The sequence below is a fragment of the Pezoporus wallicus genome, unplaced genomic scaffold, assembly GCF_028554395.1.
Source record: "Pezoporus wallicus isolate ANWC-B61680 ecotype Strahan unplaced genomic scaffold, APGP_CSIRO_Pwel_v1 contig_4131, whole genome shotgun sequence".
NCBI lineage: Eukaryota > Metazoa > Chordata > Aves > Psittaciformes > Psittacidae > Pezoporus > Pezoporus wallicus.
Genome location: NW_026641950.1, coordinates 11738752 through 11765235, shown reverse-complemented (window position 1 = coordinate 11765235; position 26484 = coordinate 11738752). Strand labels below are relative to the sequence as shown.

General features: G+C 37.8%; 1 protein-coding gene across 2 annotated transcripts in view; it reads left to right on the top strand.

Moving 5' to 3' along the window:
- Positions 1-26484, top strand: part of MMP16 (matrix metallopeptidase 16) — a 201723-nt gene that overhangs the window by 152923 nt on the left and 22316 nt on the right. The gene's annotated exons all lie outside the window — the stretch shown is intronic.

Genomic DNA, 26484 nt, shown 5'->3' with positions numbered 1-26484 from the left:
AAGACTATCTGGCATTCTTGAATGGGTATATCCAAAGTAAAACTGAAAAACAGTGAACTTAAAGGGAAAATGGAATTTACACTTATCCATCCCTTTTTTATTGTTTTGCCATCACTTTGGCAAAGCATCAGTCCTAGCAATACTTGATAAAAATTGTAGGGTTATAGAAATGAAATAAAGAGGAACTGTTCTTGATCTAATATAAACAGTAAACACAAAAGTAAAGCAATCAACTTCTTAAAGATTCCCCAAAGACCACCAAATAAAATTAAAATTTGGTGGATCTATTGTTTTGGTTGAAATTATTGGATTTTAAGGAAAGCAAAACTGTTTTTCACCAAATATATTGGATTACTGACATATAAATGTATTGTCCCAAAGGGTCTTCTTCCTCAATTCTTTGAATTAGATGCCCTTAAAATGCCCCTTCTATCTGGAAGGCTTGGAGGCACAGTATGCTATAGAAGAAAAATATCAGTTAAAATCAAAGTATTATAGCTGTTGGCTTCAGTTGTCATCCACTGTTATTTTGAAGTGTATGAAATTTTTCTTAATTGAATGCATTTGTTTTTAATCACTGCTATTACTCGATACGTTTGAGCTGCTGTAAGCAACCATCAGGATAGAAGAATATCTGTGCCAGAATTAATGAATGCCAAGTTTTTATCTTGAGATTCCAGTTAGCTTCTGTATTTATGCTGAACGCAATTAGTATTTAGCTGTCACACTCTTTTCCAGTCTTTTCTCCAGCTATTTTCTCTTTCTATTTAGTTAGAACTCTCCTGGGACACAGAAAATGGTGAAAAACAGATTGGCCTTCCTTTTCTGGGAAAGTTGTGTAAAGTGGCATGACACTGTCTGCCTTTAATGGAAAAACCTCTCAGCCATTGTATATAGCAATGTGGTGTCTGGCAATACTGTCTTCTCCTTAAAGACTCCTGAGAGTACCTCCAGGGATACTGCATCATGAAAAGAAACCCTGTTGTCTAAGGTCACCAGAAGAGATCCATTAGTGAGGATGTTTACAGCATGTATTTCTACTTTTTTCTTGTGTTCTGTGTAGTTCACACTGCTTTTCGAGCCTTCTGAAGCAAAAGAGTTTTGAAGGTAATCTAGAACGTCCTAACAGTAAAGGGACTTATATTAACACATTCTGAATCTTTTACACAGTTAAAAAAAATGCTGGTTGAAGGGAGCCAGTGATTACGCAGAATGTATTGTCTCTCAAAGGATGCAGATCAATTAACAGTGGTTACTTATTCTGTTATTTTTGAGGTGTGTATAGCTTCTGTTTGACTCTACATGCTGGCTGTTCCTTGGCAACAAAACTACTTCTAGCTCTGTTTCGACAATCTGTGTTATTGTTGTTAATATCCTTTTTCTTTATGTCCTTTTCAGTTTCACAGATTTTAACAAAGCACTTAGTTTTTTGAACTGGTTAAATCTAGAAAAGTAAGCACTAAATGTGTGGAACTTGTTCTATGACCAAGTTAGAGGGAAAAGTCACTGCTCTTTATGTGGTACAGTTTTTTGCCTCTCATGGAGGTTTCACCGGCTTGTTCTTTTTTTTGATGCTACATCTTTAAGAAACAAATTAACGGATCCTATGTAATCTATAATGAATTTAGTATTCATATTGGAAAAGTTGACTCACTCCTAGAAGAACAGCATTTTTAGCCACTGTTGTATGCTAAGGTGTTTGTTGAAATGTAATGTAAGATAAAGAAGCTTGTCCATTAGACAAATAGCATTTACAGCTGAGAGAAATGTCTTCTGAAATGTTAACATTACAGATGGTAGAATATGGAACTAATTTTAGGAAGGCTTTAACAGGCTGTGTTTTACTATTTTATAGTAATTTCTCCACAACTTGCAGAAGTTTGTTTTCTGACTCTTCATCTGCTAAGAACCATTGTAAAAACATTTATGACGTGCCAAACACCCAAGCCAATTAGGCTATCATTACCCCTTGGCATTAGTGTAGACTGCAGTTCCTTTCATACATAACTGCATAGATGCCATTTAATATCCCTTTCAGAACTGTGTGTTTATACAGGGTAAGCTGTTAAACACAAAAGGAAAAGGAAAACTGTTCCTTGATACATGGCAAACACATGAGGAATTTTTAAAGCATTGTAGCATTGGCTATTTAATCATAACTGGTAGGTCTAATAAAAAAAAAAAATCTGTGAGATGGAGGGAAAATAATAATAAAAAGTAGAGACAAAGAAACAGCTGCAGTATGAGACTTGACTCCACCTTATTTGAAAGCAGACATTTTTTCTAAGCTCTCCCGGCCTGTTTGTGTAGCTGGTTTTTGTCGCATGGTGCTGTGGATGTCTGGGCTGTCAGTTGCAGTTTGGAAAAGTTCAGAAGAGGGTACTATGGAATTAGACACTTTCAGGTCTGAGAGGGAAAACCACTTAACACCTCAGCTATAAAAGACAGGAGACAGGAGGTCAGAAGTAGCTAAGTTTGCAGAGCGGACTCCTTTCCCCCTTACTTTTTTATATCTTTATGTTAGGATGAACAATCTAGTGGAATTCACCATTTTGGAACTCATCAGGGAGAAGGACTGCTTTAATTCAGTAATTCATCAGGTAATTCAGGTTATATGCTGAAAAGGAAGGAGAAAAGCAACAAAAACTCAGTGCAGATTTCAGTGTATCACAGCAGACCAAGCCCATTGGAAATGTACAGGATGGATGGGTTTTGGAAGATTTTGGATATCAAGAAGGGAAAAAGCAGAAACATGCTGGAATACCAAAAATTCATAGCTTGTATATTTTTGGTAAATGTATACTTTCACTGAGAAATGTAAAACTTTTTACCAGTGTTGCCTAAACCTCTCAGTATGCTTCTAAGCTAGGGAAGAGTTTTAGCTGACACATTTCACAGGTTTAAAATGTAAAGCACAGTCTGTTCATCACTGTATGTAAACTGGGTAGCATATTCCATCCAGCTGCAGAGGAATTTAGACAAGAATGTAGTCATCTGGGTAATAATAGTACCAGAATAGTTCAATTAAAAATCCTTCTACCCTCTAAACTTTTAAAAAATTCTCTTGTACTTTATTACATAGTTTTATGTTGAGTCGAAAGACAGCAAACCAGTATAGCTATACTTATTATCTAGCACCTACTAACCTACAGGTATATTTCTACACACATAAATATTATACAAAGCTCTAAGAAGTCAGAGCTATAGTATTAGGGCTTTATTTGCAAGTGTTGGTGTAATGGATATACATGTTACTGAAACTTGTAAGCAACTTGAACTGATTAGCTGGTTGTACTATCTGGCTAATAAAATTCCTATTATTTATGTACTAGCCCATTAAGAAGGATAACCTTAGCAGGATGCATGACTCAGTATCTTCAGCAGGGCTTTAGATTTGTCTGAAGAAAGAGTACTTTTTTTTTCCCCCAAATGGCTATGTTTTCATTGGCAAACAAGGTGGTGTGAAAGGATTTGATCAGTAGCAGAGCAGACGGTACTGAGCTCCTCTCATGTCCATCATATGTGCTTTGCCTTTAATTAGATACAGTCTGTCCTATGAGGCCAAATAGTTCCACTATACAGATTTTCCTGAAGGGTAGCTATCCCTTAGGCACTGGTGTCTTTGACTGTGGACCCCTTTGAGAGTACATTACACAAGCATTTCATCTAATGCAAATGGTGTTTCCATCTTCTGAACGTGTCATTGCTCACACCATCTTGACCAAAATAAAATATCACGTTATTTCTCCTGAAGCCATTTTTTTGCATGATGAGATAGCTTGACTACCTTCATACTGTGAGTTAGGATGATGTGCATTGCAACACAGTCCAGGGAGAAGAGGTAGATTTAACAGCCATGCTGAGACATTACCTTAAGCTTACAGACTAATATCCTTCTGAATTTTCTTTTCCCTCTGAGAAAAGCAAGGCAGAATGCCTTGTTTAAATTCAGTTTAAACATAAGAAAAACCTTTTTCTGGAACATGTTTTCCAGAGAGCTTGTGTAGTCTCCATCTTTGGAGACAGTAAAAATCTTACAAGACCTAGACCTAGTCAACTGGCTGTAGCTGACTCTTTGAGGAAAGGTAGGGATTGGATCTCTAGAGGTGTCTTCCAACCTCAATCCTTCTGTGATTTTGTGTAGCAATTGAAATATGAGCATTACAAAGGCATAGTCTCCTAAAATATTTCTGTTACCTGTTTTCCCCACTTTCCTCTGAAGTAGCTTTGAATATTTCTTCATACTCTTCCAAAATGTCCAGAGGTCCCTTCTAACCTCATCCATTCTGTGATTCTGTAAATCCACTGAAATTTCACTTTTTCACCCACTCATTTCCCAGCATTTGTTCCATCATCTCTTTGGGGATATAGCCCTCACAGGCAATAGCTAGTGAGACTTAGTCAAGAGACTGTTCTATGACTTCTGTATTTAGGTCAGAAGAGAACAAGCAGAGGAGATTGTGGTGTGTGGCTTCTGCTGACAAAGCACTAACAAGAGAATTGCAGGGGAAGGAATGTCTGCCCTTTCCAGCTGTGTGAGACAGATCCACTACTGTCTCCAACCCTTGTCTCAGCTTACAGGGGAAGTCACCCTCCTTTCTATGGTCAGGCTGTGGGCTAAAAGACTTTATCCTGTCTCTGAGACTCTTACCATCTCATGGTGAGCCAGTAATACCTACCAGGTGAGCTCTCTACCCCAGAGAGTCCTCACAAATTACAAAGAAGTACTTCAGGCTTCAAGAGTTTTCACAGTGAGATGGACAAGCTGAAATTAACAGAAATGATCAAGTACTTGTCTGAACTTATTTACAAACGTGGTAGTAGGATTTGGGACAATATTCATAAAAGTTTGAACAGTTAAATGTGGATCTTCAAAAAAATAAATCTTATTTCTGGTTTGGTTTTAATCTAATAAATACTGGAAAATGTAAGAATAAGTACTTGTAAATCATAGGCCAAAAACTCCCATGAATTTGTCATTCTTTAGAAGTAGGATTTTTGTCATTTTTTTAATAGAGTGGAATTGGCAAATCTGAAGATCTCAATTACGTTCTTTATGGAAAAGTATAGAGTAGGTCAAATTTTAAATATTCTCATTTATATATTTATATATATTTATATTAAAAAAAAAGACCTTTTCTTGATGCCTCCAAAATAATTCACAGGATCCTCAAACAAATAATAGCGTACTTAGATGGTGTTAGTTGTTTATTTAGAATTGCTTTTTCTTAGTCATTGAATATAACTGTTTCTTTTTTCTTTCCATACGTCAAGAAGTTCTGAAATCTAGCCGACCATTCACATAATTCTGCTTTCAGTCAGAACAAGTTTTGCATACTATCAAATACAAGAACTATAGAAAAATTATAGTTCTGCATAGCACTATTAAATAAGTGAAAGACATTAAAAATACAGATAAAAACATGTACATGAAAGACTTTGATCTGGCAGATTTACTTCTTATGAATAACACAACCTAGCAGAGAATCTCAATGTTAAAAATACATGCATATAAGCTCTCAGTAGGCTTAATCGCTTAAGGGCTAACTATGTGTATCAAAGTTTTTTTTTTTTTCACAGTTATATTTGCTTGCTACGGACAGAGAATGCTGTGACCCAATTAATTATTCACTTGTTATTTTACTACAATAAAAAAGACTAACATAAAGCTTTAACTGAATGCTAGGGTAGAAAAGGTGCTTAATTTTGTAGAACTTGCCTGTTTTCAGAGGCTCTTAACGAACTGATTAAATATAGTCCATTGGCAAGACAGTAGGAAAAAGCATTATAGACAGAAAATAATTGCAAAACCTCACAGCAAGGAATAATCTAAATTTACATGGAGGCATATCTTCAGTTTGGTACCACCAGCAAGTGTTATCTTCTAATATTAACAATACATTTTAATTGGGTCTATATCCTAATGGAACCAAAGGGAGTAATTGCAGAAACTCTTCAAGCACAAGGCTTAATTAAAATTTCTTGTTGTACAAAATTGTGTCCTTTCAATTAATTTAGGTAAACATTTGGGGAAACAATTGGAATGTCTTGTAATGTAAGCTCTTTTAAGCAGTGGTGTTGATCAGTGTTAGAAATGCATGCTTAATCTTGATTTACAGCTAAAGCTTTATATACCAGAAATATTTGCATATTTTTAATTTTTTTGTTTCTTTTATTTTTTTCTATTGCAAGCAGTTTAGGGTCTTCAATGCAGCAGTTTCACCAGCATTTTAATTTTATTTGTTCCTCTTAATTAGTCGTTTCCTATGCAAAACACTGCACTACTAAACAGTTGAGGTCTGAAATAATTTAGAACATCCGTGTTTATAATCAACGAATAGTGAAACACTGTTCACACTCTTGAAAATCTGTTGAAAAAATAGAAAGTTATAGTAGATATTTAAGTCCTACATTTTCTTCTTTTTTATAAGGTATAGCTTGAATATTTGATTTTAACTGTGCCTTCCTTGCCTACTGAATGAAAACTTGACCCAATTGAAACTGATGAGAAAAAAAAACATTGACTGTAACAGATTCCAGATTTCAGTTATTATTAAGTACCTTTGACATGACAGGGAGACCATCTATTTTGAGAAATATGTATGACATAAAATAACAGAAGAAATAGCAGATGAGCTTGTAATACCAAGCATATGAGATTAAAAAAAAAAATTAAAACCAAAACATTTTTCCTGTACAAAATCAAAATTTGATTGTCTGGTCTGTAAATCAAAATGAGACAGAGATCATTTTAATTAATTATTTGACATATCTGTCCAGTGAGAATATCTTCACTGAGGAGAATAGACTGTATTAGCTCAAAGGTTGTACTTGATAGTGACAGAGTTCAACCCTTTCCCATTCTCCCTAGCTGTTCACCAGCATTTCTTCTCAGTTTTGTCATCACGGAGCCTTGGGTGATGTTTTGGAGTAATAATCTGACCAGCTCTTTATAATACCCACAGTCATTTACTGCTTCAAGTTGTACATTCCCAGCTTATCTGTAACCAGATAATGTAATATGTAATTTACAATATTACATATTCAGTTAGAAATCACTTTCTCCACAATCTAATATGTGACAAAGGGAGTAGGCAAAGAAAATCAAATATCTACCATTTTCATATTCGTGTTGTCATGACAGATACCACTGTTGGCTGCTCTTTGCTGGATACACCACTCTTAATGGCCTGTTTTTATCTTTGGCCATTGCTGTCAACCTCAAAGCTGAGTATCTCCTCAAATAGTGATGTTCACTCACTGATTGCACTGAGAAGTTCTATAGTCTTTTTCTAAGCCTGACACTTCCATAGGGGAGAAAATTTACGTAGCTTTGTGCCATGCTACTCAAAGCTAGATTTGGTACCCAGATGTTTTTGTTGTTGTCAGCAAAATTTTGTGGATCACAAGCATTAATCTGAAATCAAACAGCACATATTAGTGCCTTACATTGCAGCAGCTTGAATCCAAAATCACCCCCATACACTCACTCACAGAATTTCTTACATCATGTCTTCCCCTATTTCATATGTTACCAGCTTATCAGAGTCTACTGCTTAATTCATATCCAGGAAGAAATACTAATGCTTTCTCACTGTTTCTTGCTCCCACCTGGGGTTCTGACATGACTCATCAGAGCACTGCTTTTGGTGTCCTCAGAGAATTCATGTGCAGTGGGCAAGAGGCAGGGTAAGTGGTTGGATGAGCACTGCATCTTCTTTTAGGATTGCATTGATTGCATCTGTGTTGCAAAACCATGAGATTTTGCTTCAGAGATTATGAAGCTTCAAGGGAGGGACATGGTTCTTTTAGGTCTTCAGAAAGGTAACAAATATCAAGGTGAGAATTGCCGATGCAGCTGCTTTCATGTATTGTACTTGTGTATGACAGATTGCAATTACCATCAGCTCATGCTATGTCCTCACCCACTGATATCCATCTTTATTTACAACTTACAGTAGTATTTAATTAGGAACATTTTGCCCAATTTTAATTTATCCTTTAAATGTTTTTTTCTTCTTTCTTGTGAATGCTTTCCTATTATTAATCATAGATTCATAGAATCACAGGATCACAGAACCACAGAAACATAGAATGGTTTCAGTTGTAAGGGACCTTCAGTGATCATCTAGTCCAAACCTCCTGCTATGGGCAGGGACATACATATGTATATGGAGGGAAACACAGATGTATATGAATTTATGGGTACAACAGAAATATGAAAATACAGGTGATACAGTGATGTCAAGTAAATATTAATATAAATGTATCCCAATTCATTCTGGAGTAAACATATTACTACTTTAAGGAAATGAAAACTCTATTACATCTAGAAAAATATTTTGAGTACTAATTTCTGTTATCCCATAATATCAAGAATAGATTTTTGATAGTTGGTTTTAGCTAATCTTGGTGGATATAGTCTGTTACTTCCTCATTTTTACAAGCTTTTGGTCAACAAGAGTAAATCGTAATGACTCACATTATTTTCACCATGAAAAGAGACGTTGAAGCTTCCTATAGCAAGAAAATATGTTAAATGATCTCTTAGACATACTGCAGTTCACAAGCCACAGGCTTATAGATGTAGGTGAACGTTATATTTTACCGAGTGAATCCTTCTCTACTCTATTGGAGTTTTCCAGTTTTCTTGGTTTGTTAGTGATATCTAGCTGGGTTAAAGAAACTAGAAACATGTATTTATTGATCATTATTTCTCTGACATCTTTCATTTTTTTTCACTGCCTGCATCTAGAAATTTTGATGGAGGTCATCCCTTCTCTTGGATTGTAAGTAACTTCTGTTTATCTAGTTTGATAGCCTCTATTCCGTACTGATTTAATCTGTAGATTTTGGGGTAAAAATAGAGAAAGGGAGTTGAGTTTGTCTTCCCTTTTGATTTTAAGGGACTGCCTGAGTCATTACAGAGAGCTTGATGACTCAGACATTCTTGTAGTAGTTGTTAAAATAGTCTGCTTACCTCTCAGGCAGATGGTGAAGTATCATATGAAAAAAAAGTATCATATCATAAAAAAAATGAAAGAAGTCAGAGAAATAATTATTAATAAATACTTGTTTCTAGTTTCTTTAACCCAGCTAGATATCACTAACAAACCAAGAAAACACTTGATCTGTTTTGATTGGACATAGATGAGTCTATCCTGGACCATTTTCATATGTTTGTACATCTATTCCTTACAAATGTGGCGTCAAGAATTTCTGACTTAGGTGGTACAGTTGGTCTTCTCCAGAAGATTTCTGTTCTAAGGTCTCTGCTATTGCTGATAAAGCAGTATAAACACAGTGCTAAAGAATATTGTAGAGCTGGGAAAAGAATCTTGAAAATACTTTTATGCTGATATCCTGCCTGTTTCTAGGGAACCTCATGCTTTCAAATCCTCCTGACAGTCTTATTAAAAGGAAAAGGGTAGTCCAAGGTTCTTAATGTTTTTTTTTTTTTTTTTTTGCTTTGTTTCTTTTTAGTGGAATGGTGAAAGAGGCTATAAAAGGGTGGAAGAAAAGTGGAGAGTATGACATATAATGTCCGTAATGACTTGGAGAATGAAGGGAATTGTAATATTAGTATTACTGAGCTTTCAGATAGAATAGGCACGCACATTCTTGTCAGATTTAAACCAGCAAACTGTCATAGAAAAGCATTGGTTATTTAGTTTCCTACAGAGTGCATCAAGAAGGGAATGTGTTAGTGTAATAGAAGTACTAAGAAGTAGGTGCTGGTAAATGGAAAAAGGGATTTAACTCCTTTGAACATTATGTTTATTGTATGTCCCATATTTCCAAGAATTGTGATCACCTGCTGACACAACCTGTAAAATGCAGGTTCTCAGAAAGGCAGTCTTCATTCCAGCTTGGTTTTACACTATTATTTGTAGAGACAGGGATAGCTGCTGTAAAGCAGGTATCTTTACCTGATATTGTTATGCAACTATTTATTAAACCTTTTAACACCTTTTCATTTTTTAGCCATTACCTGCCTGTTTTAAAAGATGGATCTGTCAAGAATCCCTTGTTTCAATTATATTACATGAACAGGCATGTGTATTACTGAAAACATGTCATACTTTTTCCATTTGAGTCATCACTTAAAATATTTGAAGCTTAAATATAATATATACCTCAGCAGAACATTTTTTTCTCCATGCCAGGAGAATTTTTTTCATTTTCAATCGAGAAGTTTTTCATTCTTTATAATTAAAAAAACCCAAACAAACAAAATCTTTTTTTTTTTTTTTTTCATGGTGCAGAACACGCCATTGCTCCATGAACTCATGGAACTAATTGGCTTTTATTGAATTCCTTATGGGTACAGGCAACAGAACGGGGTTCAAGGTATTTTACAGATGGCTTTTGCAGGCTGAAAGTGCAATCACTACTGAGAAAATAAACAGTTAATGGCTCTGTAAAGGCCTAATGTTCATCCTGTGGATAAAGGGGTTTATGCAGTACTTCATGTGCATGTGCTGTTTGCTACAAAGCATTACAGGGAATGTAAGCACTTCGGAGATTCTTGGCTACAAGCCTAGATTTGATGTCTTTGGAGGTCTTTATTATTACTCTTTTATGGCTGACTGTTTGTTTCTTCATATTGGATCATCACCATGTGGCAAGGGGAACATTTTATAAAGTCTCAGTAATTTTAGTTATTTGGACAAAATCAGAATGAATTGAAATGCTGAGTTCAGTTAAGAATACAGAAAGTGAGATAGTTTTGGGGTTTTGCTTTTTGTTTGGGTTTTGCTTTTGTTTTTATCATCTAATGATTAGTTGACAAAGATAAAGCATTGATGACATGACTCTCATACCTGAGTGGTTACCATTAATATGTTCTGGGACACATGAGAAAAGCAATAGAACTGCGCAATCTTTTCTCCAGCTGCATCATAGTGCAAGGTCAGACTGTAGTCTGTGTAGCTGTTAGACTTGTAATCCAAATGGCTTGTGGGGGTGGTGAGGCTGCTGTGCTTGGAGCTGGAGTAGCTGTGCTGACCGTTGCTTTGCCCTCAGATCCACTGACATTCTTTTCCTTTTGAAGGTGCTGGATAGTGTTGAACAAGGCCCTGTAAGCATAGGCCAATCCCCAGCATGTTGCCATGATTTGTCCGTCTCTGGTATGGCCAGAATGACCACACACCTCATTTAAGTGTTTTACTAATTCTTCTGGAATTTGCAGTTGTTGGGTGGTGAAATTCCAAAGTACTGGAGGAGCCCACTGACCTAGATACTTGCCCATACTATCCCACACACCCTGCCACTCACGGCTGTCCAACCTCAGGGAAAATGTCTTGGTCCTCCTATATCGTCATTTGACCCCAGACAAGACCCAAACCTAACTCTGCTTAACTCTCGAAATCAGTCGTGGGTAAAATACACTCTGTATGCGTGTCAACATGGTGATCCCCATCACAATCAGCAAACAAGTCTCAACAGTATTAAAAGGCCATTCAAAAACTTCAAAACTCTCAAATGATGCTGTAAATGGTCTGGGGGGGAGGACTGGGAGGGTAAAAGCATGTCTCCTTCACAGGTTGAGCACCTGAGGAGGAGAAAAAAGATGTGTAATTGCTAAGCACTTCTATTATATACCTCCCAAAGTATAGAGGTGGTGACCACACTGGGAACATAAGCCAGATCAGTTTCATGATCAATGATTCCATTGTATTACAAGTCATTACCATAAAGTACAAAAACCTTAGCCCAAGCCCCACACTTGAAAAAACACTAATACAGCAAATACCGGCTGGAAGTAAGGTACGATATACTGAAACTGTGAGATCAAGAGGAGCAACTTTGAGAGCCAAAAAATCAGCATTGTGACGAGTGACTATTAATCCGGACAGATCTGTCATTATCTCAACCCTTCGGGCCCCACGTTGGGTGCCAAAAAGAACTGTCGTGGTTTAAACCCTAGCCAGACAGCTTGTTCACTCGCTCCCAGCAATCAAGGAAGCAATCAAGGCCCACCCCTCAGGGGCTCTCCCCTTTCCCGATCCTGGAGGGATGGGGAGGGGAATCAAAAGAGTGCAACTCCCACAGGTTGAGACAAGAACAGTCCAGCAACCAATGTACAACACAAATCACCACCACCACCAACGACAATGATAAGAGAAAATAACGAGGGAGGAGAATACGATACCATCCGCCGAAAAACAAGTCCGACCCAGAAGACCCCGTGTCCTTCCGGGTAACTTCCAGTTACCCCTCACCCCAGGCATGACGTGCTGTGGTATGGAATACTTCTTTGGCTAGCTTGGGTCAGGTATCCTGTCTCTGCTTCCCCCAGCTTCCCCTCCTCCCTGGCAGAGCATGAGCCTCACAAAGTCCTTGGTCAGGGTAAACATCACTTAGCAACAACTGAAAACATCGGTATTATCAGCACTGTTCCCAGGATGAAAGTGAAAACACAGCGCTGCACCAGCTACCAAGAAGGAGAAAAATTGACTGCTACTGCTAAACCCAGGACAATACACTGGAAAAGTTCTGATGTGACAGATTTCCCAGGAAGAGCCAAGAGCTCTTGGAAGTATGTGATAGTGATACAGTACATGGAGATCTTCCACGTAAGGCAGAGACCAACCGACAGTGTTGTGAGGGGTCTCTAAGATTGTTGAGTTTCATGTATGATTTTGTCTCTAAATTGGAGAGACATCAATTTGATAGGTGGATGACTCAGTGGATAAAGAACTGGTTGGATAGCCGCACACAAAGAGTTGTGGTCAATGGCTCAATGTCCAACTGGACACCAGTAATGAGTGGTGTCCCTCAGAGATCGGTGTTGGAACCAGTCTTGTTCAACATCTTCATCACTGACATGGACAGTGGATTGAGTGCGCCCTCAGCAAGTTTGCCGTTGACACCAAGCTGTGTGGTTCGGTTGATACCCTGGAGGGAAGGAATGCCATCCAGAGGGACTTTGACATGCTTGTGAGGTGGGCTGATGCCAACCTCATGAAGTTTAACCATGCCAAGTGCAAGGTCCTGCACCTGGGTCAGAGCAATTGAAGGCACAGCTACAGGCTGGGCAGAGAAGAGATTCAGAGGAGCCCTGTGGAGAAGGACTTGGGGGTGTTGGTCAATGAGAAAATGAGCATGAGCCAGCTTCAGTGTGTGCTCACAGCCCAGAAAGCCAACCGTATCCTGGGCTGCATCAAAAGGAGCGTGACCAGCAGGTGGAAGGAGGTGATCCTGCCCCACTACTGTGCTCTTGTGAGACCTCACTTGGAGTATTGTGTGAAGTTCTGGTGTCCTCATAAAAAGGACATGGAACTATTGGAACAAGTCCAGAGAAGGGCCACGAGGATGATCAGGGGACTGGAGCACCTCCCATATGAAGACAGGCTGAGAAATTTGGGGCTGTTCAGCCTGGAGAAGAGAAGGCTGCGTGGAGACCTCATAGCTCCAGTGTGAGGTGTCCCTGCCCGTGGCAGAGGCATTGAAACTAGATGACCTTAAGGTCCCTTCCAACCCAAACGATTCTACGATTCTGTGATTCTACGATATAAAATCTAGTGTCACCCAGCCACTGGTGATAATTAAAGACTCTATAGCACATTTTAAATGTATTCTGCATAGTTCTGCACAGTTTTTGCTAGAACTGAAAGTATTACGTAGATACTCACAGGTTTTGATTGCTTCAGAATAGTTTTGAAATATTGATGCATTCAAAGAAAATAAATGGGTAAATGCCATTGCTACTGTCTGCACAGGCAAATTAAGGAGGATAGATAGATGCGCATTAAAATTCTTATAAAATGCACACATAAAAGTTGATAATGAAAAAATTATGAAAACACATTTGAATAAGACTGAAAGAACTAAAATAAAGGATCTAATTAGAGAATCATTTGCTAATGAGAACAGAGCTGTTGCAAAATTAAATATTAGCCAAATGTTCATCAGTGTTCTTAAATTCATTAAATTCATTAATTTCATTGCTTCTATAGAGTATATTACTGTATAGAGAATATAGAGTAATAGTAATTAATAGAAGCAAATTCATTACTTCTGTAGAGCACCAAAAACTAAGAGTCTTAAGAGATGTTTATTTTAGAATGAATTTGTTCATATGAAGTAATTTAAATTTGCTAGTTTAAAATTTAGAGAAGATTTTAAAAAAGCCAACTCTTTTCATCTGCACTGGAAAGGGCAACAGCTATCATACGGCCTTTGCAGTGCAGATGAAAGGAAGTTAGTTACCACAGTTAGCTACTGCACTCAGCTGAGCAGAGATAGGAAAGGAGCAGGATTTAAATCAAGACATGTCTGCTAAAAGATAACTATAGCCATGGTTGTTAATACTTCTGCAAGTAGGCTATGTTCACAATATTCATTTAATGAGGTGATTTCTGTGACAGTTCTCTCTGAATTGCACAAAGAATGTGTCCTTAAGAAAAATAATAATTTTAAAAAAATATTAATTGGCCTCTTTGCGTATTTTTCTTAAGCCTAAGGTCTGTTTTTACAAGCTGCTTTTCTCTGTGTGTGTGTGTGTCTTTATTATACATGCAGTATTCAAGGAAGCACACAGAGTATTTGGATAAACTAATAGCCAAGCAAATAGAAGTCCAAAACCATCTCTGCATGGAAACAACCAAACTGCATAAGGCTGGTCATCGGCTTATGCATTGGCTGAATTAGCATATTGGCTGAATATCTTGTTACATTTTGTTTAGGAAAAGGTAATGTAAGTTCATAGTATTATGCACTTTTTTTTTTTAAATATTTGCCTTGTAATATGCAAGAAATTTAGCAAAATTTCAGCATATGATACCCAAAATAAATGTCACAGTTACATTCTAAAAACATTAATTGTTTTATAGTCCTTTTATGGTGATTTTAGACAAAACAGTACCTCTGAAATAGTTGAATAATGAATGTTGTCTTTCAAGATAAAAAAATATAGCACAGAAGAGTGATTTGCAAAATCTAGTCTAAATATGAGTGGGTGTTTTTCAAAGCTAGCTTAAGAACTGCAGAATTCTTGTAGAGCTAGTCAGGCATTCGGTATTACTGTTTGTATACTGGAAATAAAATCAGAAATTCCTCAAATCTGCTACTAAACATGAAAGTGTTTTGAATTTTTTAAAACCCCTCTGAGTAGGCAGCAGCAGCTTGATAAAGTGGCTAGCTTATCCTAAGGGGAGTCTCTTGGAACCAGCTGGAACCAGCTGTGTCCAGCATGGGTACTTTGTTGAAATTACTACAAAAAGATAGGAGACGTTTCAGAGCGATTACCAATGTTTTGGTTAATGAACCATACTTTAGAATTTGATGCTGAACGTAAAGGAAATATTAAAGGAGATATCAATTGCTTGAAAGAGTCCAGTGCAGAGCTACAAAGATGATTAAGGGAATGGAACATCTCTCTTATGAGGAGAGGCTGAGGGAGCTGGGACTCTTTAGCTTGGAGAAGAGGAGACTGAGGGGTGACCTCATCAATGTTTACAAATATGTAAAGGGTGAGTGTCAGGATGACGGAGCTAGGTTTTTTTCAGTGATGTCCAGTGATAGAACAAGGGGCAATGGGTGTAAACTGGAGCATAGGAGGTTCCATGTGAACATCAGGAAAAAATTCTTACTGTGAGAGTGACAGATCACTGGAACAGGTTGCCCAGGGGGGTTGTGGAGTCTCCTACATTGGAGATATTCAAGGCCTGCCTGGACAAGTGTCCTGGGTTCAGCAGTAGCAGTCATTTTTTCTCCTTCTTGGTAGCTAGTGTAGTGCAGTGTTTTGACTTTCAGCTCGGGAACAGAGCTGATAACAAGGATGTTTTGGTTTGGCCAAGGACTTTGTGAGCCTCATGCTCTGCCAGGGAGGAGGGGAAGCCGGGAGGAAGCAGAGACAGGACACCTGACCCAAACTGACCAAAGAGGTATTCCATACCACAGCACGTCATGCCCAGGATGGCATAACTCCCAGTTAGGGAGTTACCCGGAAGGGGCTGGGGGACTGCAGGGTTGGAGGAGGTATAGGTCGGTGCTTGGTCGGGCTGAGGGGGGCGAGTTATCGGTCGGCTGGTGCTGAGGTGTTGTATTCTCTTCCCTTGTTATTTCCTTTACCATTATTATCATTGATGGTAGCAGTAGTGATTTGTGTTATACCTTAGTTACTAAACTGTTCTTATCTCAACCTGTGGGAGTTGCATTCTTTTCGATTCTCCTCTCTGTCCCTCCGGGAGCAGGGGGAGGGCAAGAAAGGGGGGAAGTGAGCGAACGAATTACCTGACTGGGTTTAAACCACGACAACAAGTTCCTGTGTGATGTACTCTAGGTTACCCTGCTCTTGCAGGAGGGTTGGACTAGATGATCTTTTGAGGTCCCTTCCAACCCTTAGGATTCTGTGATTCTGTGATTTTTTGCTCCAGCTTCAGTCATTGTTCCTCTGGCTACATCATGCCATCCTGGTGGTTTATATATCAGTCAGGCTTGAGATGATTCTGATTCTGATGATTTCCCCTGAGGAGAAGGACTTGGGGATGTTGGTGGATGAGAAGCATAACATCAGCCAGCTTCAGTGTGCACTTGCAGCACAGAAAGCCAACTGTATCCTGGGCTGCATCAAAAGGAGCGTGGCCAGTAGGTTGAGGGAGGTGATCCTGCCCCTGCGCTCTGCTCTCATGAGACCCCATCTGCAGTGCTAAGTTCAGGTCTGGGGTTCCCAACACAAGAGGGATATGGACCTGCTCAGGAAAGTCCAGAGGAGGGCCTTGAAGATGACCAGAAGGCTGGAGAACTTCTGCTATGAAGACAGGCTGAGATAGTTGGGCTTGTTTAGCCTGGAGAAGAGAGGGCTCAGGGGAGGTCTTAGAGCAGCTTCCAGTACCTAAAGGGGGCCTACAAGAAATCTGGAGAGACTTTTTACAAGGGTATGTATTGACAAGAGAAGAGGGAATAGTTTTAAACAGAGAGGGTAGATTTAGGTTGGATATTAGGAAGAAATTCTTCACTGTGAGGGTGATGAGGTGCTGGCAAAGGTTGTCTAGAGAAACTGTGAATGTCCCATCTCTGGCAGTGTTCAAGGCCAGGCTGGATGGGGCTTTGAGCAACCTGGTTGACTGGGAGGTGTCCTTGACCATGGCAGGAGGGTTGGAATTAAATGATATTTAAGATTGCTTTCAACCTAAACTATTCTATGAGTCTATGAACAAGAGTGCATATTACAGTTTTCTTGGATAAAGTGTCCACAAAGGCAATCTATGCAACAATTTATAAATTAGGGGGAAAAAAAAAAAAAGGTTTTGCTTGTGAAGAGGGTCAGAGTATATATGGAGTCCCATAGCTCTGTGACTACTTTGGAAAAATAAATTTTGTTTTCTATATTTTCCCTAATCTTTGAAGCCTCCTGGATTACTGTAGGTGATTTTTAAAGAGCACAGCTATAGATTTCAGCATGACCAGTGAAAAAGAGTTTTGCATATATCTCAAATGATCAGAAGAGGCTTGTCAGGTCAATAGTTAGGACTCAGGATATGAAGCCAAGAGTGTAAATTTTAACATAAACAGAGCCATTTTTGACCTCGAATAAATTACTTGAGATTGCTTTGTCAGTTGCATATTAAAACAGGTAAGAATAGATACTAGAAAAAATTATGCTACTCCTTAGTAAAGACTTCATGGGTAAAATTGCAGGATAATTTTTCCACTTGAAAATATATTTACACCAGTGAACTTTTCATGTCACTGGTTTAGCTGAAGACGGACACTTTAAAGCAGACTCAGTGTAGTACTACCCATGAACAACAAATGGGTAAATTTATCAGGTTTTTACTTGCTCCTACTCTGAGTCACAGTAGTTAAATTCTTTTGCTCTTGGTGTTGCTTAGCAGTAACATGAGTAAGATAATAAACAACAGCTTTCATTTGTCTGGAGGAATGCTTCATTATCTGATTAAATGGCAATAATAAATTGTAATTAACAGTGGTTAATAATTGTACCAAGAATGTACATTCCTTGTTTAGGAATGTATGGAAGCAACAGAACTAGCAATAGCATTCAGTGATGTTTTGAATCCAATGAGTCGCTCTCCTCTCTAGTGAGGAGAGGATCAGGGGATCCAGGATCTCAATATAGAAGGTGCTGAGTTTTCCCTAATTAGTGCTAAATGATCTGACTTCTCACAGTGGTTCTCAGACCACATTTTTCCCCTGTTACAACCATGCCATTGTCTCAAACACATTAGGAAAGATCGTTTCTAGAAATTCAAATAAGTCATCTTCAATGCATTATACATTTATCTGTTAACAAATGGATAACAGTCCTTTGTAGTTTCAAAGGAGCTTTGTTTGTTCTTAATGTTCTTATTACTAAATTGAGCTTAAGTATTCTGTGTGCGTATAGAATAGCCCATTTAGCTAACTGTTTCCTAAAATGAGCTGGATTAGTAGCATTCATAAAATGTCTGATTCCAGTCTTGCTAGAGGCAGTTGTTTTCTGCTGTGGGATTAAGTAGGGAAGCTAATCTATAAATTTCCTTGCAAATTTTATATTGAAATTCTGTATTGAAAACAAACAAACAAAAAAGCAAAACAGAAAAAAAAAATCCCAACAATAAGTCTCATTGCTGAATGGTGCTAAGAATTTTTTCCATATTTAATTCCCCTAGATCGTACCTTCCTTTTTTCTGCTCCATGAAAATTATTTCACATAAAGGTACTCAAAAGCATTTTATTCTTATTTTCCTATTCTATACAGTGGTGTACCTTGACTTTAATGCTATAAATTTCAAACTTGGAATGCTGAAAATGGATTCCCCAAATGAGCAGGGAAAAATCCTTTAATCCCACGTGCTGCAGACCCAGTATTACCATCCCTGAGATCACCTGTGGAATTCACATGAACTAGTGAAGTAGATGTGGAAAAGTGTCTCTTGAGATTAGACCAAGATTTTTAAAAGAATATTCCTGATTTATTTTGGCTTAGATACAATAAATATACCCTGCATTTCTAAAATTCAGGAAATTTCTTAATACTCCCATCAAGGTGTGTCTTAGAGGAACCTCATTCTCTCCTGGATCAGTCTTGAAATGCAGTAGGTTCTGTCCTTTGGAAAGTTTCTCTGTACATAACTGGAACTCTTCTTTGTAAGAGAATAATTTGAAGTTACTAAACAACTTAGTATATTATTTAGCACTGTTTTGTGACTGAGTTTTTTTTTCCTACAGTACAAAGATGGGAAAAAATCAGAAGGCTACTCATTTGTCTGAAAGTTTCAGTCTGCCACTCATGCTTTGCATAGCTGATGGGTATATTTAATCCACTGACAAAGGCTTGCTTTTGCACTTGGCCAGAGGTAGCTTATGGAAGAAGGCATGACCCAGTGTGATGTGTTAATCGGAATGCATTATTTGATTAATGTTGATGTAGGTCAGTAGTTTTATGTTTATTGGCTTTTTTTTTCTGCTGTATTTTTTTTTTGTTTGGGGTTTTGGTTGGTTTTTTTGGGGGGTGGGGGGGGGGGAGTGGGAGGGGAGGAGGTGGAATGGCGGTAGGATTAAATAGACCAAGCAGTGATCCTCTGGAATCTAGCTATAGTAAAACTTCTCTCTCTAGCAGCTGTAGATACTAAGTTTTGAAGTTTTGCTTCTCAATCCATCTTTTGGTGGATATCCTTACAAGCACTGTATTTATATTTTAACATCAAGTTAGAGTCTCAGTACTGACAGGGAGAAATTCACACAGATATTTGCTGTACAACACAAGGGTAATTATTAATTACGGGGAGTTTCAGACACATGTTTATAATTATAGTCAGAATATTATAATTAGTTGTGACTCGTACATGTTTTTCACCTATCTCATTGTCTGCCTTAACTTTTACTGCCTTATGCACCTACAGTGAGTTTTAAAACCTTGTAAAACCAGCACAAAACCTAATTTCTGCTAAAGTCAACTTAATCGGCATCTTCAAGTACTTACTTGAAAGGTTTCCAATTTTTACTTCTTTCTAGTTCTGTAGATTTTTTTAGAATATCTGTCACATTGGGCAGTCTTTCTGGATTTAGTGGCTGTCATTTGGACTTCTAAATCAGAGCATTGCATGTCATTATGGAATTGCAGGTAGAGTTCATTACGTATAAAATAAAGGGCAGAGCTATAGAGATTTTGTAACAAATTAATATTTTATTGTTGGCAATAGTTGCTGGTCCAGAGACGAATGAGAAAATGAGGTGCTGAGAGGTGAAAGCTCCATTAATTTTGCACTAGAAAGTCCACTAGTTTGTGTATTATGGATGAACTGAAATATCTGGAGATTGGTTTTAATTCTCCTACCCATCAGTTCTGTCCCTTAAGGAACCTGTGAGATGTTTAAGGTGAGAATAAATACTGAAATTGAAATTAATTATTCATAGAAGTGCAGTTTTAAATGTTAATTTGGAAAAAAAAAAGATTACAGTAATGCTTTACCAGTATCAAAGTAAAAAAGTGTAAAAAATATGCATTATGATTATGATCCAGATTTTTTTACCCTAATACACTCTTCTATTCAAAATTCTTCAACTTGTTAATTAAGAAGTGCTTTTATGAGGAAGGTGTTTGCAATGATCGTACTCAGTGTACTATATTTTGGCCCCTCCACTGAGTTACATATATATGCACAGGAAAACTTACCTAGGGTATTAACTGACAGTGCAGAATGACTTATGTATTACCCCTTGTTCAGGTTGTTTTCTCTACAAAGCTATATTGTCTTTTATTTTTGTTTATATCCCATCTTCTAAACAAAACAAATTTTCTAACACTCGAGTGGCTGCTCCTGATTCTTTATCCTACTATTGTCCTTTATCACCTCTGTGCCTGGCAAAATCTTGGGGCAGATTCTCCTGGATGGCATGCTAAGGCACATGAAAAACAACAAGGTGCTTGGTGACAGCCAGCATGGCTTCACTAAGGGGAAATACTGCCTGACCAATTTGGTGGCCTTCTCTGGTGGGGCTACAGAACTGATGGACAGGGGTAGAGCAGTTGATGTCATCTACCTGGACTTGTGTAAAGTTTTCGACACTGTCCCACATGACATCCTTGTCTCTAAATTGGAGAGACATCAATTTGATGGATGGACCACTCGGTGGATGAAGAACTGGCTGGATGGCCGCATGCAGAGTTGTGGTCAATGGCTCAATGTCCATCTGGAGACCAGTAACAAGTGGCGTCCCTCAGGGATCGGTGTTGGGACCAGTCTTATTTAACATCTTTGTCGCTGACATGGACAGTGGGATTGAGCGCACCCTCAGCAAGTTTGCCGGTGACACCAAGCTGTGTGGTTCGGTTGATAGCCTGGAGGGAAGGAATGCCATCCAGAGGGACTTTGACATGCTTGTGAGGTGGGCTGATGCCAACCTCATGAAGTTCAACCATGCCAAGTGCAAGGTCCTGCACCTGGGTCAGAGCAATCCCAGGCACAGCTACAGGTTGGGCAGAGAAGAGATTCAGAGCAGCCCTGCGGAGGTGAACTTGGGGGTGCTGGCTGATGAGAAAATGAACATGAGCCGGCAGTGTGCGCTTGCAGCCCAGAAAGCCAACCGTATCCTGGGCTGCATCAAAAGGAGCGTGACGAGGAGGTCGAAGCAGGTGATCCTGCCCCCCTACTGTGCTCTTGTGACCTCACTTGGAGTATTGTGTGCAGGTCTGGTGTCCTCAACATAAAAAGGACATGGAACTGTTGGAACAAGTCCAGAGAAGGGCCACGAGGATGATCAGGGGACTGGAGCACCTCCCGTATAAAGACAGGCTGAGAAAGCTGGGGCTGTTCAGCCTGGAGAAGAGAAGGTTGCGTGGAGACCTCATAGCAGCCTTCCAGTATCTGAAGGTGGCCTACAGGGATGCTGGGGAGTCTCTTCATTAGAGACTGTAGAGATAGGACAAGGGGTAATGGGTTAAAACTTAAACAGGGGAAGTTTAGATTGGATATAAGAAGGAAATTCTTTCCTGTTAGGGTGGTGAGGCACTGGAATGGGTTGCCCAGGGAGGTTGTGAATGCTCCATCCCTGGCAGTGTTCAAGACCAGGTTGGTCAAGGCCTTGGGTGATACGATTTAGCATAAGGTGTCCCTGCCCATGGCAGGGGGTTGGAACTAGATGATCTTAAGGTCCTTTCCAACCATAACTATTCTATGATTCTATGATTCTATGATTCTATGATTCTATGATCTATAATAGTGTTTCTGAAACAGCTTACAGTCTCTCCTTACTCAATGCCCATTTTCTGATTCTTAGTTATATTGTTCATTTTTCAGTTTGATTTTGAGAGCTTTTTTTGTTTCAATTCCACTTTTTGATCTGGGAATAGTTATACAAGTTTATGTCTATAATCATAATATTTAATTATCCATCATTATGCAAGATTTCAACTGCACAGAAGCAATCCATGTCTGAAGATATTGGGTAACCACAGATGCTTAAAAAAGGCATTTGATAGCTGGCAAGGAAAGGTACTAAAAACTGTGCATTCAAGGTATATGTTTGTCAGGCTTGGAGTCAGATTGCATGTGACAATTCACATGTTCAACCTGTCTGCAGCAGTTAATGTGTTTTGGGAAAATATAATACCTCAAAGTATATTTAACCAATATAGTGGGAAAGACAAACAGTTTTTCAATACACAGTGTTTCTCAAAAGAGACAAAACTGTTTTTATTCAGTATAATCAAATATACTGAGACTTGTGCCAGAGAAACTGTTTCAAGCTTTTTACTCCAAGTGTGAAAGAGCTTCCTTAGAGAGAATATACGTTATCTTGGACTATGCCTTTTCTGAATTTCAGTAATAGCTGAACTTTGTTGAAAGCACCTTTTCAGTAATTATACCTGTTTAACAAAATGCAGATGATCAAATTGCTGGTAAATATAACTTTGTTTTAAGATAAATTAAGTACATTTAGTTATATGTGCTGAAATGATCCATTCTTTCTGTAAGTAGAGCCCATCTCATCTGATACCACAGAAAGGTCTTTGTCTTGCTTTACAGACACATGCTAGACTTTCTTGATTTCCAGAATTTGAACTCTGGCATTCTAAAACTGTAGAGACTAGTATGTTCATAGGAAAGTCAATTAGGAAAATGAAGTTCACATAAATAAATTATTCTTTCAACCTCTGCCAACACTTACCTTGCCAATTGCATAAATGATCCAAACTTGAATTTCTGCTCTGTTATTTCCAGATATTTGCTAATTCTTGTTGATCTGGCTATCTCTAAAAATTTGTTTATTGCCAAATCATGTGCCTACTTCTGTCTGTTTAAAATAGGACCATAAAAATGCTAAAATTGTACATTTCCAGAATTCTAGTTCTGTGGAAACCTGTAGGGCCCTGACTGATGAGCAATACCCCATTGTGCATGATTATTGCAATGACATGTAAATCTACTGAACATAGAGCAGGAAAATAAAGATTCCATCAACAGAAAAGAGAGCATGGTATGTTATGTTCACAATTATGCTTCAGGATGGAATATTGAAACATTAAATGCAATGGCACAGGAAGATTTTATTTCAAGCCATTTTAGATACCATTTCTATCAGAAGTATCTCTAAAATTACTATAGAAAAAGAGTGGGCATTTTCTATAATTGGTTTCAAGTGAAAAAGCTGGTGCCAGTCCGGGATGGATTTATATATATATATATATATATACACATAGTAACACCCTGTTGAATGAATTTCTTGTCAGATACCTTAACTTATTTTTTTGTTGAAAGGTTATGGATGCATAGTATTGATGTAACTCTTCCTCTCCCTCTCTTTCAAAACAAATTCCTGGGCTTATGCTACATGAATCAAACACTCCAGCTTTGCTATAATTTTTGTTGTGAAGATTTTAACTGTGATATAGCAGGGCAAATTATTGCTTTGTCAAGAACTTGGAGAAAAAAGTTAAAAAGTCTCATTTTTATGCTGCAAATGCCTAATATTAATATAAAATACATAGTTTGACATCCAATTCAGTACCAAATCTGCAGAATTTAATTTTATTGGTCTTGTTATCAAAATGAATTAATGCAAATATGTTCCACAAATTACTAAGGCTGAAACATAACTCATTAAAAGGATCTTTGTTGACTTACTGATTTTACAGGTTTTGTCACACTCTGAAACCTGTGTTCCTTACAGAGTCAGTATCTTTCAAGAATGCATGTTTAGTCTCTTTGCTGAGGTCATTCCACTGACATTTCAATATTATACCAGAAATCACTGTGATGGGATAGTACCACCCAATCAGCAGTGCAATGCTGACCAAATTGACTGCTTGCTATTCTGGACACATCAGTTCTTACACTTGGAAATTTGTGGATTATGAAATATAGCCATGACTAATTTAAAGTGGGGGTTTTTGTTGCTGCTGTTTTGATTTTGCTTTAAGTTAGTGGAATTGACTGAATATTTAACAATGTAGAAGATTATTCCTGTCATTGCAACTGCTTCTCTTGAAACACATTAATGTGATTTGCAACATCTGCTTTGGTGTACTAGTTGAAGTTGGGATTCATTAGCCTTCCTAGAACTTTATAAGTTTTGTCTGTAGCACTGATGTCCAGATTTTCCAGAGTACGCAAGCTATATTGGGAAACTCATGAAAGCCCAAACATTTCATTTACCACCTTTGTTCAGTGAAGTGATTATGTGGGTACACATGTCTTTTTGTAATCAGCTAAGTAGTAAGCCTTTGTTCAGCTTTAAAGATCTTGCTTATTTTGTACCCACAACTTCATCAGTGACCTTCTGAGTTGGTGGACATTTAATGAGAGATGTATATGTTCTGTCCTGCAGCTAAACATTGTTTTCTAAGATGTGCTTTTGCAACCAAATTCATACAAATAAAAAAGTTTTCTCTATCCTGGAGTGAAGAAAGACAAGATTGGAATATTCTATTGTACTCAAGATAGTAACAGATCTATGCAAACAGATCTATCTGCAAACAGATCTATGAGATATGTTGTGGCTTTTGAAGGTTTTATAGAAAAATGGGGAGGGAGGGGGATGAGACAGGGACAACAAGGATCTATTTGGCCTATTGAGACTTATCATTACATCATTCCCTCCTAAAGTAATTTCTAGATTGATGATACCTAAAAAAGTCTGACCTGAAAATCCATTTATCCATTTCAAGCATTTCTTACTGCTTAAATAAAATAACACTTCCAAGTGTCTTCTCTGAGGATTTTCCCCCTGATTTTAATTTTTCAAAGCCGTCTTGTCTTATTTGCATTATTGACAATATCTGTTCCAGCATTCAGAACACATACTTCAGTGAGGCCTTCCTAAATACTTGCATCTCTAAGGTGTATCTCCCCACATTTGCCAGTTCTCTTACTGAATTTTGTCAATCAGTCCTAAAAAATTGCTTTGCTGACCTTCCTTAAATGTTATCATATCATTGTTCAATTAAAAAAAAAAAACAAAACTGAAAATAGGAATCTAATCTATGTTATACTAGCAATGAAATAGCTAGCCATGAAAAAATTAGAAGGATTTTAATAGTATTATTTCCAGGCAATTGCAACTTTTTAACATAATATTTTGCAGGTTGTGTAAGCTATTTCAACTTTTTTCTGGGACTCAAAACAACTCTTTCAACTTTAGACTCATTTATGCACATGATTAAAATGTATTTTTGTATATATATATATATCTTGAGCTGCTTTGTATTTGTATGGCTAATGCTTTTTGCAAAGATTTATAAATGTTGAGTCATTGGAAAAATAAGCAGAGAGAGCTGTGATTTCGGGTTCAGAAAGATGATGAATACAGTTCATCATAAGCCTGCTCTGGCAAAGTATTATTCTCTCTCAACTGTGTCAGTTCCCAGATAGGAGCACAGATCTCTTTAGCTTGGCAAGCTGACCTGTAGAGGAAGAAGGCTGAACTGCTGTGTAAACTGTAACATATCTGACAGAATAACACTTTCTTTATTAAGGGGTTTTGTTTTGTATAATACTAATGCTGTAAAAATGTGTGAATGTGTGTAAAAATTTAAATACTTGCTTACCCCATCCTTCATCTGTAAATATTAGATGAGCTGGAACTGTTGCTTTATAAGAGCTGGGGAGGTACAACCTCGTGTCACATACTCATTTCTAACTTTAATAATCCTCATTCCTCAATAACACAACTTCTGTATGGCTCTCACTTAAAGCAATAGCATATCCCACAGGGAGAAAACATTTTAAATGTCAACAAACAAAGAGCAATTTACGACAACATTAGATTTAGCACCTATAAGTGGCTATGATATTAACCATTCTATTTAATATTACATGGACAGGCTGCAAATCTTCCCTAAAGTTATCATCAAAGCATAGTTCTTATCAGACTGATGTAGTAGGATTAAAGCTGTATTTATCAACCTTTCACTATTAGCAGCCACTGCAAAAAAAAAAAACAAAACAAAAACCTGCTTGCAGAATTAGTTGATCTTCAAAGCCTGTCTGTAGTCCCATTACATTAGCCTTATATATATGCATATGGTTTGGT